Raw genomic sequence first — 18,457 nt, forward strand, 5'->3', positions numbered from 1 at the left:
ACTGGATTTTCATATGCAGTTTTGCCAGATTTAATCTTTTTAGCTTACCGAACTGCACTGGACATCAGTGATGTCATTAGCTAAAAAGCCTTGAAAGAAGGAACCCATTTATGTGGTTTACCTTTAAATCTGTAAAGTGTCTTTACCTTTGTTTTATTTTAACAGCACCATTAACCCTGTAGGAACAGGATGTGCTAAATGAGATCAACAAAAGGGGTGTGGAATATGTAGATAAGTGCAGTGACTGCTGGTCATAGTTACATTTAGGCATATATTTCCTAAGATTTTGGCAATATTCAGATATACAGAATATTTCTCCATAGTAACTATAGTTTGGAAACTACTTGAGAAGCAACGGGGTCAGTAGAATGCATGAGAAAAGTGATCCTATCTGGAGAGTGACTTGAATCTGAGGGTGAGGTGCTGGGCAACAGTTTCAACTCATACTTACCTGGCAGGGGAGATACCATGATCATGAAGGTGGTTTCCCCAGGGCGAGGCTCACCCCTTGCACTCCAGATGTGCTGACCCCTGCAGTTTCCTCAAATGTGGGAAACTTGACTGCATAATTTGTGGTAGTGGGGGACTGTGTTTGTGCTTTCCCCTGGTTCTCTGTTTAAAGAAAGCATGTTATTCCTATCTTTACTAAGTTTTTAGGTTGGTAGTTTTCACTAGAGTTTAGGAGTAATGGTATTATCTGCCTATGATACAGTGTGTTTTGTTAGGGCTTTGGGGAGTTATTCTATCTTTGCCATCTATTTTTAATACAATAGCCTTATGGTCATATTAGGTACATGTGAGTAATTACAGATGATCTGACTGTTGCAAATCTTTTACTATACCAGTAAGATTAAGTATTATCATAAAGTAAGGAAATACTCTCCAGGTTTTAGTGGTTTGGAGGCCTGTTTGTTTTAATGAGCGATTATTTAGCATGTCAAATCAGTGGAACCAAGCTTAGAACAGTGTCACCAAAAGGGCCTTAGAATGTGTAAATGAGCAGTGTCTGCTGGTTTGATTACATTGTACATACACTTGGTAGCTTTGCAAGCATTATGGTGCCCTGGCTTTTAAATTTGGAGAAGTCTTTATTTCTTTCCTAAGTGACAATGCAGAGTTTGCGTGAAGAGTGAAGAGAAGGACCATGTGTCTAGTGCTTGGAATGAGGATGAGGTACCAAGAGTGGCATGTGCTTATACTTACCTGGTAGAGGAGAGATACTAGGATTGTGACAGTGATTTCCTTTCTCTGGGCACATCTTACCCATTGCACTCCCGGTGTGCTGATCTCTGTGATTATCTTAAATATGGAAAATTGGACTGCATGATTTGTGGTAGAAAAGGATTGTGTTCGTACTCTCCACTTGTATTTTACATTTTGAAAAGACGATTATGACTTATTACTGCTTGACTTTTAAGCCATCAATATTGTTTTCCATAGTCATTCTTTTTAAAAAAAAAATGTTAATGCTTAATTTTGAGAGAGAGAGAGAGAGAGATAAACACAGAGTGCGAGTAGGGGAGGGGCAGAGACAGAGGGAGTCACAGAGACACAGACCCCAGACTCTGAGCTGTCAGCACAGAGCCTAATGCAAGGCTCAAACTCCGGAACCGCAACTTCTTGAGCTGAGCTGAGGTCGGTTGCTTAACCGACTGAGCCACCCAGGTGCCCCTTTGTAGTCATTCTTTACAGAGTTTTGTGGGGTTTTTTTAATGTATATTCATTTTTGAAAGAGAGTGTGAGTGGGGGAGGGGCAAATAGAGAGGAGGACAAAGGATCCTAGGATTGAGCCATCCAGGCACCCCTATAATCATTTTGTATAAGGTGATGTGTGCAGCACAGCCCTTAATTGCTTGCGTGTCTGTTCACTTTGGTACCTAGTTGTCTAGCCAAATGGAGTGTACTCTTCTGTTGACCACTAGAGGGCTCACTTTGCACCACCTCAAGCTATCTGCATCAGTTTCTGCTCTGATTGTTCCCTAGGTGTGTACAGTAAAAGAATAGAAAAAAGAGATTTCTAAGAAAGTGTGAGAACCTAGAAATGCACCTAGGACAAGGAATAAAGGGTGTAAATAATGTAAGGGACTGTCTTCACTTTTTTTTAAATGTTTTTATTTATTTCTGAGAGAGCATGAACAGGGGAGGGTCAGAGAGAGAGGGAGATACAGAATCTGAAACAGGCTGCAGCTCTGAGCTGGCTGTCAGCACAGAGCCTGACGCGGGGCTCCAACCCATGAACCGTGAGATCATGACCTGAGTGGAAGTTGGACGCTTAACCGACTGAGCCACCCAGGTGCTCCTGTCTTCACTTTGTTGATTCAAAGTGTGATGTGATAACAGTGGCTGGCAGTCTCAGTCACTGGAGTGTGTAACTCTTGATCGCGGGGTTGTGAGTTTGAGCCCCACATTAGGTGTAAAGATTACTTAAAAAATAAAATCTTTTTAAAAAGTGCAAAGTGAAACATTACTTTGAGAAAAGTTGGGAGTTTATAATTTACCACTAATATACTTAACTGAGTAGTTAAAATTTCAGAGGGGCGGAAAACAGTGTGGAGGTTCCTCAGGAAACTAACAATAGAACTCCCTTATGACCCAGCAATAGCACTGCTAGGAATTTACCCAAGGGATACAGAAATGCTGAGGCATAGGAGCACATGTACCCCAATGTTCATAGCAGCACTCTCCACAATAGCTAAAACATGGAAAGAGCCTAAGTGTCCATCAACAGATGAATGGATCAAGAAGATGTGGTTTATCTATACCATGGAATACTACATGGCAATGAGAAACAATGAAATCTGGCCATGTGTAGCAACATGGATGGACCTTGAGGGTGTTATGCTGAGTGAAATAAGTCAGGCAGAGAAGGACAAATACCATATGTTTGCACGTATAGGAGGATTAGGAGGAACTTGACGGAGGACCAAGGGGGAGAAGAAGGGCGGAAATGGTGGGGGAAAGGGAGAGAGGCAAACCATGAGAGACTCTTGAATGCTGACAAAAACTGAGGACTGATGGATGTGGGGGGGAGGGGGAGATGGGCATGAAGGAGGGCACTTTGGGGATGAGCACTGAGTGTTATGTAGAAACTAATTTGACAATAAACTATTTGTAAAAAAAAAAAAAAAAAAAAATTTCAGAGGGGCTTTTCACTCCTTTTCAGGTATGTATGTCTCATGACCAGTATCCTTAGATTTTCCCCCAAATGAGAAACTGGACTACAGTATAATCTCTGCTAGTGACAGTGTTTTATGTTTTCTCCTAGACCTTGATTTTTACCCCCAAATAATTTTACTGAAGTAACATTATGCATATGAAAAGCATTATAGGGAGAAAGGTTGAGAAAGACTCAACCTGAATAGTAACACTCCCTTGATCCACCCTTTCACACCCTGCCGCCCCCCACCCCGTTCCTCCCCACTAGAGCATTACTTTTTTTTTTTTTTTAAGTAAGCTCAAAGTTCAACATGGGGCTTGAACTCAGGACCCCGAGATCAAGAGTCCCATGCTCTATGTACTGAGCCAGCTGACTCCCAGAATACTACTTTTAAAACTTGTTTAGCTGTTTTTTATGGTCAACTACAATAAATGTTTGTGCTAGTGTTTATATGAAGGATTTGGCTGATATTCCCCACTCTAGTACATTTCTTCCTCTATCCTGTTATTAAATTCCTTGAATAATCTTTACTTCTTTACTCAGTTCCCTTGGTAGCTTTAAGTCATATATCTTTATTATTTGTTAGGTCCTCACTAAGAAAGTTAAGGATATTAACAAGGCTCTGGGGTTTTAAAAGAAAATGTTAGAAGCACCTAGGTGGCTTAGTCGGTTAAGTGTTCCGACTTCGGCTCAGAGCATGATCTTGCAGTTCGTGGGTTCGAGCCCCATGTGGGGCTCTGTACTGACAGTTCGGAGTCTGGAGCCTGCTTCAGATTCTTTGTCTCCCTCTCTCTGCCCCTCCCTTGCTCATGCTCTGTCTCTCTCTGTCTCTCAAAAAATCAATAAATATTGAAAAAAAGTCATGATTTTTCCCCTTCCAATCATAAATAGAAGAAATTTATTAATAATTTTGTAGACTAAAATAATAATAATATCTTTGTAGACTAGAGTGATAAAAGCAGGAAGAAACCTGAGTGGTAGAAAAATGTGAAGTTTTTACCACTTGTAAATAGTATTGATTAGTATTGATATTGAAATTTCATTTCATTTTTATTATTTTGTTTATTGAGATATAATTGACATACAATATTATATTAGTTTCAAGTATACAGCGTAGTGATTAGACCTTTGTATACGTTGTGAAAAAGTCACTATAGCAAGTCTTGTTACTCTCTGTCACCTTACAAAGTTAATACAATACTTTTGACCAAATTCCCCATACTATACATTACATCCCCATGATTTCTTTATTTTATAAATGTAAGTTAGTACTTTTTAATCCCCTTCACCAATTACACACCCCGTCCCCCTTCCCCCTGACAACCAACCATCAATCTGTTCTTTCTATTGATGAGTCTAACAAACATTTTGTTTTTATAGATTTTACATATAAATGAAATCATGCGGGATTTGTCTTTCTTTCACTTAAAACTTTCATTTTTTAAGTGTTCATTGCTGGAGTTCACCTGGGTGGCTCAGTTAAGTGTCTGACTTCAACTCAGGTCATGATCTCACAGTTCGTGAGTTTGAGCCCCGCATCAGGCTCTGTGCCAACAACTCAGAGCCTGGAACCTGCTTCAGATTCTGTGTCTCTCTCTCTTTCTGCCCCTCCCCTGCCTGCACTCTGTCTCTCAAAAATAAATAAACATTTAAAAAATTGTTCTTAAGTGTTCATTGCTTGTACATAGAAATACAATAGATGTTTATGTATTAATCTTGTATCCTGTGACTTTGCTAAATTCAGTTATGAATTTTAGTAGGATTTTTGGGGGGTAAATGCTTTAGGATTTTCAACATAAACTGTCATGTCATATGTGAATAGAAACTGTTTTCCTTCTTTCTTTCCGAACTAAGGCTTTTAATTTATTTTCCTTGCCTTAACCTCTAGCTGGAATAAAAGTGGCTAAAGTAATTATGCTTGTTTTGTTCCTTATTTGGAAGAAAGATACTTTCACCATGAAGTGTATTAGCTATAGGATTTTCGTAGATACCATTTCTCAATAGTGATACTTTGCTAAGTTTCTTTTAAATCATAAATGGGTATTGAATTTTATTAACTACTTTTTGTGCAACTACTTTTTAGTCTGTTGGTATGATGAATTATATGGCTTAATTTTCTAATGTTAAACCGACTTTGCATTCCTGGGATAAACCCCACTTGATCATGATGTGTTATTACTAGCCCGACATGAGGCTTGAACCCACGAACCATGAGATCACGACCTGAGCTGAAGTCGGATGCTTAACCGACTAAGCCACCCAGGCGCCCCGATGACTTTCATATTTGTGTGTGGCTCCACTCCTTCTTGTCATCCACATCAACAAGATGTTGTCCTGCACTGAGGCTGACAGGTTCCAGACAGGTTTGTGGGATGCCTTCAGGGCAGGGCACAGTGGCCATGGTCCACATTGGCCAAATCATCATGTTCACCCACACCAAACTGCAGAACAAGGATCATGTGATTGAGGTCCTGTGCAGGGCTGAGTTCAAGTTCCCTGGCTGACAGAACATCTACATCTCCAAGAAGTAGTACGTTACCAAGTTTAATGTGGCTGAATTTGAACACATGGTGGCTGAAAGGCAGCTCATCCCTGGTGGCTGTGGGATCAGATACATCCCTAATTGTGTCCCTCTGGACAAATGGCAGGCCCTACACTCATGAGGGTTTCAGTGCTGCCCCTCCTTACTCATACCCACCAATAAAACCTACCTCTTGTCCAAAAAAATGGGGGGGGGGCGGCTAGGTAGGGAGATAGGAAATGTTTCCTTCTCTTCTGTTTTCTCAGATTAGTTTTGTGCAGAAGAGTGACATGATCAGATTTCGGCTTTAGCAGGTACTTGGCTGCTGTGTTGCTGTGGAAGTGGTGCAAGGATGGAAGAAGGGAGATCACTTAGAATGTTACTGCACTCTTCTAGGCAGGAGAGGAGAATGGCTTGTACCAAAGTGGTACCATTGGAGGTGGTGAGAAGGGGTCAGATTCTAAACATAATTTTTAAAAAAATTTTTAATGTTTGTTTATTTTTGAGAGAGAGAAAGCAGGAGGAGCAGCCAGAGAGGGAGATACAGAAACCAAAGAGGCTCCAGGCTCTGATCTGTGAGCGCAGAGCCCAACATGAGGCTCGAACTCATTAACCAGGAGATCATGACCTGAGTGGAAGTTGGACACTCAGCTGACTGAACCACTCAGGCACCCCGAACATATTTTTAAAGGAAAAATAATAAAGACTTGCTGTGGATTGAATGTGTGATATGAAAGGAAAGAAGGGAGAAAAATATGACCCCTAAGTGTTATCTGTACTTTTAATATTTTTTTCACCTATTAAATGTAGAATCCAGGAGTCTGTACCCCCTGCTGCTCCTCTCCATCATTCTTATTCACAGATGGGGAGGCTAGAGTATCAACATCTCAAGTACTCCAAGTCATGAGGGAAAGGATGGTCTCTATATTAAAAAAAAAAATGTTTTTTGTGTGAAAAACTTTTAATATAAACTAAAATAGATGAATAATAATAGTATTCTCCTATTTAGCAACACTAAGTTAAGCATCAGCAGTGAACAACTCAAGGCCAGTCTTGTTTCATCTATACCTCTACACTCTAAACCTCCAAACCTATCTTGAAATATCCCATATATCATGATATTTTAGCCATGGTTATTTCTGTATGTATCTCTAAAGATAATGGTTGTACTTTCTCTTGACATTTTTAACTGCTTTATATTGAAGTATAACGTAAACATAACATTCACCCATTAATTGGTTTAATGATTAGCATTTTATACAGTTGTCCATCCATTGCCACAATCCAGTTTTAGCACACTTTTATGACCCCCGCAAATTCGCCTGTGCCCATTTGCAGTTGCCCCTGATTCCCATGCCCCAACCCTAGCCATAGGCAACAATGGATCTATCTCTTACAGATTTGCCTTATCTAGAAATTTCATATAAAATGGAGTCATATAGTATATAGTGGGTCTGACTTCTTTCATGTAGCATGTTTTTGAGTTCATTCATACTGATAAATTTATCATTATTTTGTTCCTTTTTATTGCTAAATATTTCGTTACTCTGCTTTTTTTTTTCGTGTTATTCTGTATTTTTATCAAGCTAGTAAACCTGTACCACCTAATTTGTGGCATTGGAATGCTAACTTTATTTGATGTTTCTCTTGATTTTATCTCTTGTGAAAAAGGAGGATTAAGATTTATTTCTGGCAGGTTTGTTGTTCTCTAGGTCAGTTTGAATTCTGGACTCTTGAAGCTGTTAAAATAACCAGGGTTTATTACCCTTTTTTTTTTTAACGTTTATTTATTTTTGAGAGACAGAGACAGAGTGTGAGCGGGGGAGGGGCAGAGAGAGAGACACAGAATCTGAAACAGGCTCCAGGCTCTAGGCTCTGAGCTGTCAACACAGAGCCCTCATGACCTGAGCAGAACAGACACTTAACCAACTGAGCCACCCAGGCGCCCCAGCTTTCTGAGGATTTTAATAATAGTTTTTCTTTTTATTTTTAGATTTCTTCCCTTTATATAATCTGCTTTCTTCAAATTATCTTCTTTTGGTTGGTTTGTCTAGCTTCTATCTTTCATGTTGGAGGTTTTTTTCAGATGTCTGGTCATCCTTGGTGGTTCATTGTTCCTTAATTATCTATAGGCGTTCAATATACCATCTCTTCCCATTTACCCAGAATTATTTATAGTGGTGAAAAATTGAACCAACCTAAATGTCCAGCAGTAGGGGAATGATTATATAAATTATGGGCCATCCATAAGATGGACTGTCATGCAGAAATTTAAAATTATTTTTAATGTTTGTTTTTTTTGAGAAAGAGACAGAGCACAAGGAGGAGACGGGCAAAGAGAGAGGGAGACACAATCTGAAGCAGGCTCCAAGCTCTGAGCTGTCAGCACAGAGCCTGACGCAGGGCTTGAACTCGGGAGCGGTGAGATAGTGATCTAGGCCGAAGTTGGTTGCATAACTGACTTAGCCACCCAGGTGCCCCAGAAATTTAAAATTATATTAACAAGTAGGGAGTTAATTGGAAGCACTGAGGACCAAGGTGAGGACTACCCTGCAGAGTAATCTGCATAGGCCCCTGTAGCAGAGAAAGCCCATGGCTGACATCTTTGGGACTTTGTTTTATGGTGTTCACATTCTTCAGAGGAAACTTCCAATATCCTAGAAGGCAAAGATTTGGTTGCCAGTGTCCTGGAAATCAATGGAAGATAAGAGGTAGGTGTGAGCATTCAGCCTTTTCAGTAAATTTTAAGTTTTCATCTGAGCTTCTCCAGAGAGCTCTAGAGATGCAGAAATTTAAAGTCATGCTTCCTATATATATATATATATTTTTTTTTTAAACGTTTATTTATTTTTGAGACAGAGAGAGAACACAAGCTGGGGAGGGGCAGAGAGAGAGAGGGAGACATAGAATCTGAAACAGGTTCCAGGCTCTGAGCTGTCAGCACAGAGCCCGATGTGAGGCTCGAACCCACAAGCCAGGAGATCATGACCTGAGCCGAAGTTGGACACTTAACCGACTGAGACACGCAGGCGCCCCACTTCCTATATATTTTTAACGAGAGAGAATGAAGTTAGTTGTAAAATAATATATGCATTAATTATATGTTGTGTTGTCTTGACTTAAAAAATATTTTTTTTAATGTCTTATTTATTTCAGAGACAGAGACAGCGTGAGCAGGGAAGGGTCAGAGAGAGAGAGAGGGAGGTACAGAATTTAAAACAGGCTCCAGGCTCTGAGCTAGCTGTCAGCACAGAGCCTGACGCGGGGCTCAAACCCATGAACCATGAGATCATGACCTGAGCCAAAGTCGGACGCTTAACCAACTGAGCCACCCAGGCACCCCTGACTTTTTTTTTTTTTTTAATATTTTTATTTATTTCTAGGAGAGAGAGAGACAGCGTGAGCAGGGGAGGGTCAGAGAGAGAGGGAGTCACAGACTGAAACAGGCTCCAGGCTCTGAGCTGGCAGTCAGCACAGAGCCCAACGTGGGGCTCGAACCCACGAACCGTGAGATCATGACCTAAGCGAAAGTCGGATGCTTAACCGACTAAGCCACCCAGGCGCCCCCTTTTTTTTTTTTTTTTTTTTAACGTTTATATGTTTCTTTTGAGAGAGAGAGCACGCTGTCAGTGCAGAGCCCAATTCAGGGCTTGAACTCAGGTACCATGATATCAGTACTTGAGCTGACATCCAGAGTCAGCCTAACCTCTGCTTAACCTTCTGAGCTACCCAGGTGCCCCTGTCTTGACTATTTGAAAAGAAGCAAACAGGAAAAACCCTACTCTAGAGGCCCATAGTCTGGTGAGTAAGCTAACTGAATGCCAGGCAGAGAGAAAGTAAAGAAGCAATATAGGCACAGGCTAGACTGCTCTCAAGGAAAGCAGTCCATCCTTAGGGGGCTGGGTGTTAACAGACCATGGGCAGGGGTAGGAGACAAAGCTTGGGGCCTAAGCTGGGTGGGAGGTCTGGCTGAATAGTTCTTCCCCCTTCTGTACAAACTGAGAAACAGAATCAGAGGCTGAAAGCTTGTCTAGAGTTGTGCAGTGTGTACACTGAATTGCAGTCAAGATCTTGGATTCCAAAGCCCTCACTCTGCAATATGCCCTGCTGGCATGTAGCCATGACATTCTCCACTCCTTGCTCTTCCACCTCCTAGAATAGGAGGAAATGGTGTAGAGCATTGGTGTCCCTAGAAAGCCTGAAGCTAAACTGGCTTGTGGTTAAAGGCTCATTTGTGTTGGTTTGCTGAAGGTTACTTTACACAGTGAGATCTGAAAACCAGCTACACCAAAAGTTGGGAGAGGAATGGATGGATTTTTGTCAGGAAAATAGCCTGTACACATCACTTATGTTGGTGCAAATAGGAGGAGGAGCTGGTCTGCAGAGACAGCCTCAGGGGGACTCAGCTGTCGGCTTTGCCCGCCCAGTGTATGACGTTTACTTAGAGGTGGAGTATGTAGATTTAAGACTCAGGGCATTTTGGAACTGTGTTTTCTAGAAAGATGTGCATGATTGTTTGCTGTTACCAATACTAAGGTATATAGCACGAAAATCAGGCTTTGAGTGTTGCTATATAGATAAAAGCCAGTTAGAATCGTTTCAAGAGTGACCCCAACCTCAAAGTGGTGTGTGCAGCAGCAGGTATCGCTAGGATCAGCTGCACTTCATACTTACCTGACAGGGGAGATACCATGATCATGAAGGTGGTTTTCCCAGGGCGAGGCCCACCTATTGCACTCTGGATGTGCTGACCCCTGCAATTTCCCCAAATGTGGGAAACTCGACTGCATAATTTGTGGTAGTGGGGGACTGCGTTTGCACTTTCCCCTATGTGGTTGGTGTTACAAGGATAGATCTTGCAGTTTTTCTTTTTATGTGGGTTGCTCAGGCATTTTGGGTGAGGTTGGCCTTGAGTTTTTGCTGGTAATGTTCTGTTTTATCCTTTTCTGTTGACAGTATATTTTGGTGGTAATCATTTGCGTAAGTATGAGTAAGTAAATCCTATAGTTAGTACAGTTGTTTCTTTATGCTATCTAGAGCTTACTTGTTTTGTATCCCATTGGACAGTCTTGCTTCCTTACTTAAGAAGTTCCCTGGGGTTGGGATTAAGTGTCCACTCTTGGTTTACTCTCAGGTCAGGTCATGATCTCAGTGTTGGGGAGTTCGAGCCAGTGTGGAGCCTCTCCCTGGCTTACTCAAGGGCATGTACACGTGCACGCAGTCTCTCTCTCTCTCTCTCAAGATAAATAAACTTTAAAAGTGGTCCACACAAACCACTATTGAATTCAGGATTGGTTTAAATATTCAGGTACTATAGGCAGGGCACCTAAAATACTTTTAAAATTTTTTAAAAGGTGAATTTTTAGGTGGAAGAAAATGTCACATATGGAATGCTTGGCTGGTTCAGTCGGTAGAGCATGCAACTTTTGATCTTAGGCACATTATGAGTTCGAGCCCCACGCTGGGAGTAGAGGTTACTTTCAAAATAAAGAAGGAAATATCATGTATAATAATATATTTATCTTCTTATCAGTGCAGTCACATAATTTTAATGTGTGTGGGTTCTTTAATGGAGGAAGGGTCCACAAAGGCAAAGTTGTGTAGGGCTCTTTAAAATCATAGAATGGTCAGGGCACCTGGGTGGCTCAGTCGGTTAAGCATCTGACTTTGGCTCACGTCATGATCTCATGGTCTGTGGGTTCAGGCCCTGCGTCGGGCTCTGTGCTGACAGCTCAGAGCCTGGAGCCTGCTTCAGATTCTGTGTCTCCCTCTCTCTCTGCCCCTCCCCTGCTCACACTCTGTCCCTCTCAAAAACAAATAAACATTAAAAAAAATTTTTTTAATCATAACATGGTCCTGACTGAACCTGATTTTTACTTTCATTAGTTCTCACCACTTTTCATATAGTTCTGGCAGGCAGGTTTGTGGGTTCAAGCCCCATGTTGGGCTTTGCTCTGGCCACGCGCATGGAACCTGCTTGGGATTCTGTGTCTCCCTCTCTCTCTGCCCCTCCCCCACTCGTGTTTGGGCACTGTCTTTCAAAAATAAATATTATTTTAAGTTTAGATCACTGTGAGAAGTGTGCACTGTATGCATGTAAGTAATGAATTGAGAATAATTTTTTTGTTTTGTTTAATCATCAGCAGTGTTTCATCAGCAGTACTCCTAGAAATTCAAGAATACTGCAGTAGACAGTATGACCCTCAGAATAGCAAAAAGTCTCTAAGTACTTGTGAAGTCAAATCTGTGGGGGACATAAATAGTCCTAGAGGTCTCAGGGCTGTGGCTAGCCTAGCATTCATGGATAGTATGGAAACAACCAAAGTTTTACCTTCCTTCTGTGAAATCAAACCTCCTAGAATGAAATTAGGAAAGTAATTCAATAATGAAATGATACTTTATATAACTGAAGTGGTCTGGGTCACACTTTGTGGAAGAAGTTAGCTAGCAAATGTCTAACTAGCATGACTGGTTTATTCTACAGAGCCCGGGCTGATGTGTGAATGGGTTCAGCTACCTGCAACCCAGGGTAGAGTGGCTGTAGAGTGTTACTCATGCTTTCCTGGTAGTGGATTAGATTCAGTCTCTTGGTGCCATGGGCAACTTCTTGACAGTTATACCTGCTTTATAAACTTCTATAACGAAACTCAGCTTTTGCTGAGGGTACATGCCATCCTCATTATATTTCTACATATCAGTCCTCTGGTCCCATGAGACTAAAGAATGGATGGAGATTGAGAGATGGAGATGAATGAGACTCACAGACTGAGGGGCTTGTCAATTGGAACAGAACATCTGAGTTGGTAGGGCAGCCATGATCTCAGAACTCTCCAAATACTCACTGTACTGAGGCAGGGGCTGTGTTTCTCCATCTTGGCTTATTTGGGGCCTTTGATTTAGTTGGTCATTATAGTTGGTGGTTTTATTCTCTATTTATGTAAAAATTATTACCGATAATTATCATTGTCTCTAGAGGGTATATTCAAGCACTGATATTTAAAATATGATGAAATCACAATTTGAACCTAAGACTATCTGATGTTAAACCCAGCATTCAAAATTCTTTATTTTTTTTTTTAATGTTTATTTATTTTTGAGAGCAAGCGAGACAGAACACGTGTGGAAGAGGGGCAGGGAGAGGGGCAGAGAGAGAGGCAGACAGAATCCAAAGCAGGCTCCAGGCTCTGAGCTGTCAGGACAGAGCCCGGCATAGGACTTGAACCCATGAACCGCAAGATAATGACCTGAGCCAAAGTCCGATGCTTAACGGACTGAGCCACCCAGGCACCCCGCATTCAAAACTCTTTAAATACTATGCAAAATAACCCTGCCGAAATTCAACTAGGATTTGGTGGTCTCAGTATTTTCTTAAGTTAACTTATTTATTTAGTTTGAGAGAGCAAGCAAGAGTGCATAGGAGGAGGAGAGAGAGAGAGAGAACCCCAAGCAGGCTCCACCCAGTCATCTCGGAGCCCAATGCTGGACTCAAACCCACAAACCATAAGATCATGACCTGAGACAAAATCAAGAGTTGGACATTTAATGGACTGAGGCACCCAGGTGCCCCTGGGATTTCCTTATTATTCATAATCCCCTTATTATGAAGAAAAAACAGTCTAACAATATTATTGAAATTCTGTAACCTGTATTTCACAGCTAATAAAAGTTATGTCTTTTGCATTTCCTTTCAGTAATTTTCATTAAGGATACACATTTTTACAAAATTGTAGTTATGGTATACATACCATTTCATGTCCTCTTTCCTCTTAACCATTTATATAATTTTTTCATGTTGTTAATTGTTATTATTTACTATTATATTTGTTTAATACTTCATTTCCCTATTGTTTTGACATCAGAGGTTTTTGGGTAATTTTGATTTTTGCAATGGTAAGTAAATCTATGATGAACACCTTTGTACATAGGATATTTTCTTTCTCTAAAATAACTTACTTCAGGTAAATTAAAAGAAATTTCTAGGTCAAAAAGTATGAACATTTTTGGGCATGAGATATATAATTAGGGTTACTGGTTTTTGTTGTTTTTTTGTTTTTTTTTTTTTTTTTACTACAAGTAATATTAGAGTCCTGTGACAGAATATTTAAGGGAAAAAACATTAGTCTATAGTTCTTTGTTGACACTAACATAATTATACTAGATTGCATTTTGGTGTATTTCCCTCAAGTCTCTTGAACTTTGTTTAGAAATAGCTTTTCTTTTTTTGAAAGAGAGAGAGAGAAAGGGAGAGGAGGGAGAGAGGAGAGAAAGAATCCCAAGCAGGCTCTGCACTGTCAGCGTGGAGCCCAACAAGGAGGCTCGAACTCACAAACCCTGAGATTATGACCTGAGCCAAAATCAGGAGTTGGATGCTTAACTGACTGAGCCACCCAGGTGTCCCAGAAATAGTTTTAATCATATTATATATTTAATTTTGTATGCTCCTTTTATGGCATGCAACATTATACAATATAGGCTTCCCTCTATTCTTAACAAACTTGAAGTTATTTTTATAATTAATTATGAACCCTGAAATTTGAGATCTAGACTTTGAAAGAGAAAAGAAATCACGGAAAAGTTGTTTCCAAAGAATTTAAAAATACTGATAAATATCAATATCAGCAACATCAACATGTCACCTCTTTTCCCACCTTACCCCCCAGTAATTTAAGGCACTTGTTAAGATGACTATAAAATAACAGGGGAAAAAACCTACTAAAAATTACCCCAAGAAGGGTGCCTGGCTGGCTCGGTTGGTAGAGTTTGAGACTCTTGATCTCAGGGCTGTGCATTCGAGCTCCACTTTGGATGTGCAGTATACTCACATTTTTTAAAATTAAATAAGTAAATAAATAAAATTACCCCAAGAAATCATCATTAATTACTTACAAAGATTTATCTACAATGCTGTTCATATGTATATGAACAGTGGCAATAAACTAGAAGCAATAGAATACTGATTATACAATTACCTGTGACCCAGTATGTATAGCAAAAGGAATGGAAAACATAAAGCAGCACATGAAGCATAATCCTATTAAAATATATTCATATTGAAATTAACTATGTTTAATATCAAAGTGTTAACTAATAATTTTGTTATGGAATCGTAGGTTTTTAAATTTTACTAATGTTTATTTTTGAGAGAGAGAGAAGACAGAGTGGGGGAGGGTCAGAGAGAGAAGGAGACAGAATTGGACGGAGGCTCCAGGCTCTAAGCTGTCAGTCAGCACAGAACCCCAAATGGGGCTTGAACTCATGAACCATGAGATCATGACCTGAGCTGAAGTTAGACACCTAACCGACTAAGCTGCCCAGGCACCCCTATGGTTTAATTTTTTAAAAATACTTTTCTGCCTTTGAGGCGTCTGGGTGGCTCAGTCAGTTAAGTGTCTGACTCTTTTGATTTTGGCTCAGGTCATGACCTCATGGCTCTTGAGATCACATACCTCATCCAGACTCTCTCCCTCTCTTTGCTCTTTGCCTCCTCAAGCAGCCTCCCTCTCTCTTTTTCTCTCCCTCTCTCCCCCTCATCTCTAAATAAATAAATAAAATTTAAAACACTTTTCTGCCTTTTCCAAATTATCTGCAAGGGACATTTATCTCTATTGTAATAGTTTAAAATGCCCTCAGGGAGCCTGGGTGGTTCAGTCGGTTAAGCACATCTGACTTGGCCCAGGTCATGATCTCTCGGTTTGTGAGTTCGAGCCCCACGACCAGCTCGATGCTGACAACTAAGAGCCTGGATCCTGCTTTGGATTCTGTGTCAGCATCGCTCTTTCTCCCTCCCCTGCTCACACACTGTCTCTCTCTCTCTCTCTCTCTAAAAAATAAACATTAAAAGAAAAATTTTTTAAATGCCTTCAAAATTTTTTAACAAAGCAAAGCTTTTTATTTATTTATTGTTAATGTTTATTTTTGAGAGAGTGCTTGTTCCTGCGTGCAAGGGGAGGAGGGGCAGAGAAAAAGGGAAACAATTCCAAGCAGGCTCCCACAGTCAGAGCAGAGCCCCATGGAGGGCTCAACTCAGACTGTGAGATCCTGACTGAGCCAAAATCAAGAGTTGGCTACTTAATGAACTGAGCTATCCAGACGCCCCAAAACAAAGCTTTAAAAAAGAAAATCACACGTACTGTGGTTCCTGGCTGGCTCAGTTGGTAGAGCAGGTGACTGTTGCTTTTGGAGTCGTTGAGTTCACGTTGCACTCTGGGCATAGAGATTACTTTAGTGGATAACATCAAGAAATAAAACTACCATCTCAAAGATGTCCTCCCTATACCAGGGGATAAGAAATGTTCCCAGAAAAGGAGAGTCAAACCTAAGAGAAGTTTGTACAAACCTTGTTAAAAAGAATTCATGTCTATCTGTAACCTTCCCATATATGTTACATTTCCACAAATTGCCTATCCTTGTTCAACCTAATAGGAAAGCATTTAGTTTTGCCATCTTTTCATTTCCTCATAAGAGCTTCTGTGTCCTCGTAAGAGCTTCTGTAAATTTATGTTAAATTTTTAATGCTTTTATCCTGTTAAACTGGCTGTGCCAATTTAATTCTCAGGTCCAGCCAGAGATGCTAACAGGGCAGAGGTGAAGTTTTGCCTCTCTACACCACGAAAGCCTTCAATATTACAGTTGTTGCAACAGGATGGTTTTGCCCTGAGCAGTCGGTCAGCAAGGGCAGAAAGGATAACATAATGTGCTATCTATTTTCATGGTCTAAAAAAACCTCGTTTGTTACCAAATCCCGGCGGATGCTGCTTCCCTTTCTGTGGAAAATTTAAGACTCCAGTGTTGGCGAGCCATCTTTGGGTCCCCAACTACACAGGGCACCTGACCCTGGAAAGTGGTCGGGTGAAGGTAGAGAGGCTTGAGGCTGCATTTCACATGTATTCTTATTCTGTCCTCACAGAAACCTTGTGAGGTAGAGGTAGGCAGGCAGTATTGTTTCTTTACTGCCTTTGGGAAATGGAAGCTGAGAGAGATGGAGTATGACCTAGGACCCCAGTGGAAGAGCGATTCAGACCAGCGTAACCGACTGTGTGGTCTTCCCTCTGGGCGGCAAGCCACTGCCTCCCAAACTGCCCTGTCCCGCAGCGCAGAATTTAGACTCGTGACAAATGCAAGGCGGGAACATTTGCGTACACGCGAGGGAAGGCAAGGATTTTAAAATCTTACCAGCTACACCTGTGACTGTGGGTGACCATCTTTTGAGTCGTTACGAGGAATAGCTAGAATGAATTTTTCCTTTTCTCTAACAAGCGGAGTGACGTCAATAGTGACGGCAAGTGACAAGAGGCGGGCATATGGAGATGAAGGGCGTGGTGACTGCGTGTTCGAGATCATTCTTCACGAAGCAGAATTTCCACTAAATATTCACTGATGTGTTTTAGTCAGTGTCGTGCAAATAACACTGTAGTTTCAAACCGAGGGCATAAAGAATTTGGAATATAATTGACCATGACTGTATAGTGTGTTGAGGACGGGGGTGAAGTACCAGGCAACTGCCACAACTCATACTTACCTGGCAGGGGAGATACCATGATCACGAAGGTGGTTTTCCCAGGGCGAGGCTCATCCATTGCACTCCGGATGTGCTGACCCCTGCGATTTCCCCAAATGTGGGAAACTCGACTGCATAATTTGTGGTAGTGGGGGACTGCGTTCGCGCTTTCCCCTGACATTAAAGGTTCAAGAGTAGAGTATCTGGCGCATATTTGTATTCCCTTGCTTTCTATCTGTGGATTTCTTGGGGCTTGCTGTGTGTCGAGGTAAGGTTAGTAGTTTACAGACTTGTACCTCCGATCATGACTTGGTGGATAACAGGATGCTCTCAAGAAATTTTGTGGTTGGAGTATTGATTAGCATTATGTAGAGGTACTTGTAGACTGCAAGGTCAAAGGGTGGATTGTTAGAAGACTGCTTTACCTTGCTTTTCCGTAGTGCAAATTCCAGACCTTGGGTAGGATTTAAGCTCCACTATTCTTTTAAGAACTAGTTTTTGACAGTAAACCCTAGTGGTTACTGGGAAAATAGAAGACTAGCAATACTAAGGGAATGAATGTTAGTGTGTAAATAATCAACACAATCCATGCCTCAATCCTCAAGGGCTGTATGTGTTTTGGAGTTTTAGGAAAAAATAATCTTTTTTTTTAATTATTTTTTTAATGTTTTATTTATTTCTGAGAGAGAGACAGTGTGAGCAGGGGAGGGTCAGAGCAAGAGGGAGACACAGAATCTGAAACAGCCTCCAGGCTCTGAGCGAGCTGTCAGCACGGAGCCTGATGTGGGGCTCGAACCCACAAATTGTGAGATCATGACCTGAGCTGAAGTCGGACGCTCAACTGACCGAGCCACCCAGGCGCCCAAAAATAATCTTGTAATACTGAAGTGGGTCTCAGGGTTTTTACTTATGTTTTATTTGAACTTATGTCAAGAATATAGTCATGTATGTGTGTAAATGCAATTATATAAAAAGTAACTTTTTAAATGTGTTTTTAACTTATTTTTGAGAGAGAGAGAGATAGAGACAGCGTGAGCAGGGGAGGATCAGAGAGAGAGGGAGACACAGAATCCGAAGCAGGCTCCAGGCTCTGAGCTAGCTGTCAGCACAGAGCCCAACACGGGGCTCAAACCCACGAACTGTGAGATCACAACCTGAGCCGAAGTCGAATGCTTAACCGACTGAACCACCCAGGCGCCCTTAAAAAATAACTTTAGAGAGATCAAGAACCATTAACATGACTATTGTTTTTTTAAATTTCTTTAATGTTTATTTGTTTTAG

General features: G+C 41.0%; 4 non-coding genes across 4 annotated transcripts; all 4 read left to right on the top strand.

The window, feature by feature from the left end:
* Nucleotides 1-443: 443 nt before the first annotated feature.
* On the top strand, nt 444-607 carry LOC120241952. The gene has a single exon (XR_005530994.1). It is a non-coding gene; the product is annotated as a U1 spliceosomal RNA (small nuclear RNA).
* Nucleotides 608-1,195: 588 nt separating this feature from the next.
* LOC120241953 lies at nt 1,196-1,365 on the top strand. The gene has a single exon (XR_005530995.1). It is a non-coding gene; the product is annotated as a U1 spliceosomal RNA (small nuclear RNA).
* Nucleotides 1,366-10,344: 8,979 nt separating this feature from the next.
* LOC120241951 lies at nt 10,345-10,508 on the top strand. The gene has a single exon (XR_005530993.1). It is a non-coding gene; the product is annotated as a U1 spliceosomal RNA (small nuclear RNA).
* Nucleotides 10,509-17,188: 6,680 nt separating this feature from the next.
* On the top strand, nt 17,189-17,352 carry LOC120241946. Its single transcript, XR_005530988.1, has one exon. It is a non-coding gene; the product is annotated as a U1 spliceosomal RNA (small nuclear RNA).
* Nucleotides 17,353-18,457: the final 1,105 nt, after the last annotated feature.

The sequence above is a fragment of the Hyaena hyaena genome, unplaced genomic scaffold (assembly GCF_003009895.1).
Source record: "Hyaena hyaena isolate Hyena2069 unplaced genomic scaffold, ASM300989v1 scaffold_298, whole genome shotgun sequence".
Lineage (NCBI taxonomy): Eukaryota > Metazoa > Chordata > Mammalia > Carnivora > Hyaenidae > Hyaena > Hyaena hyaena.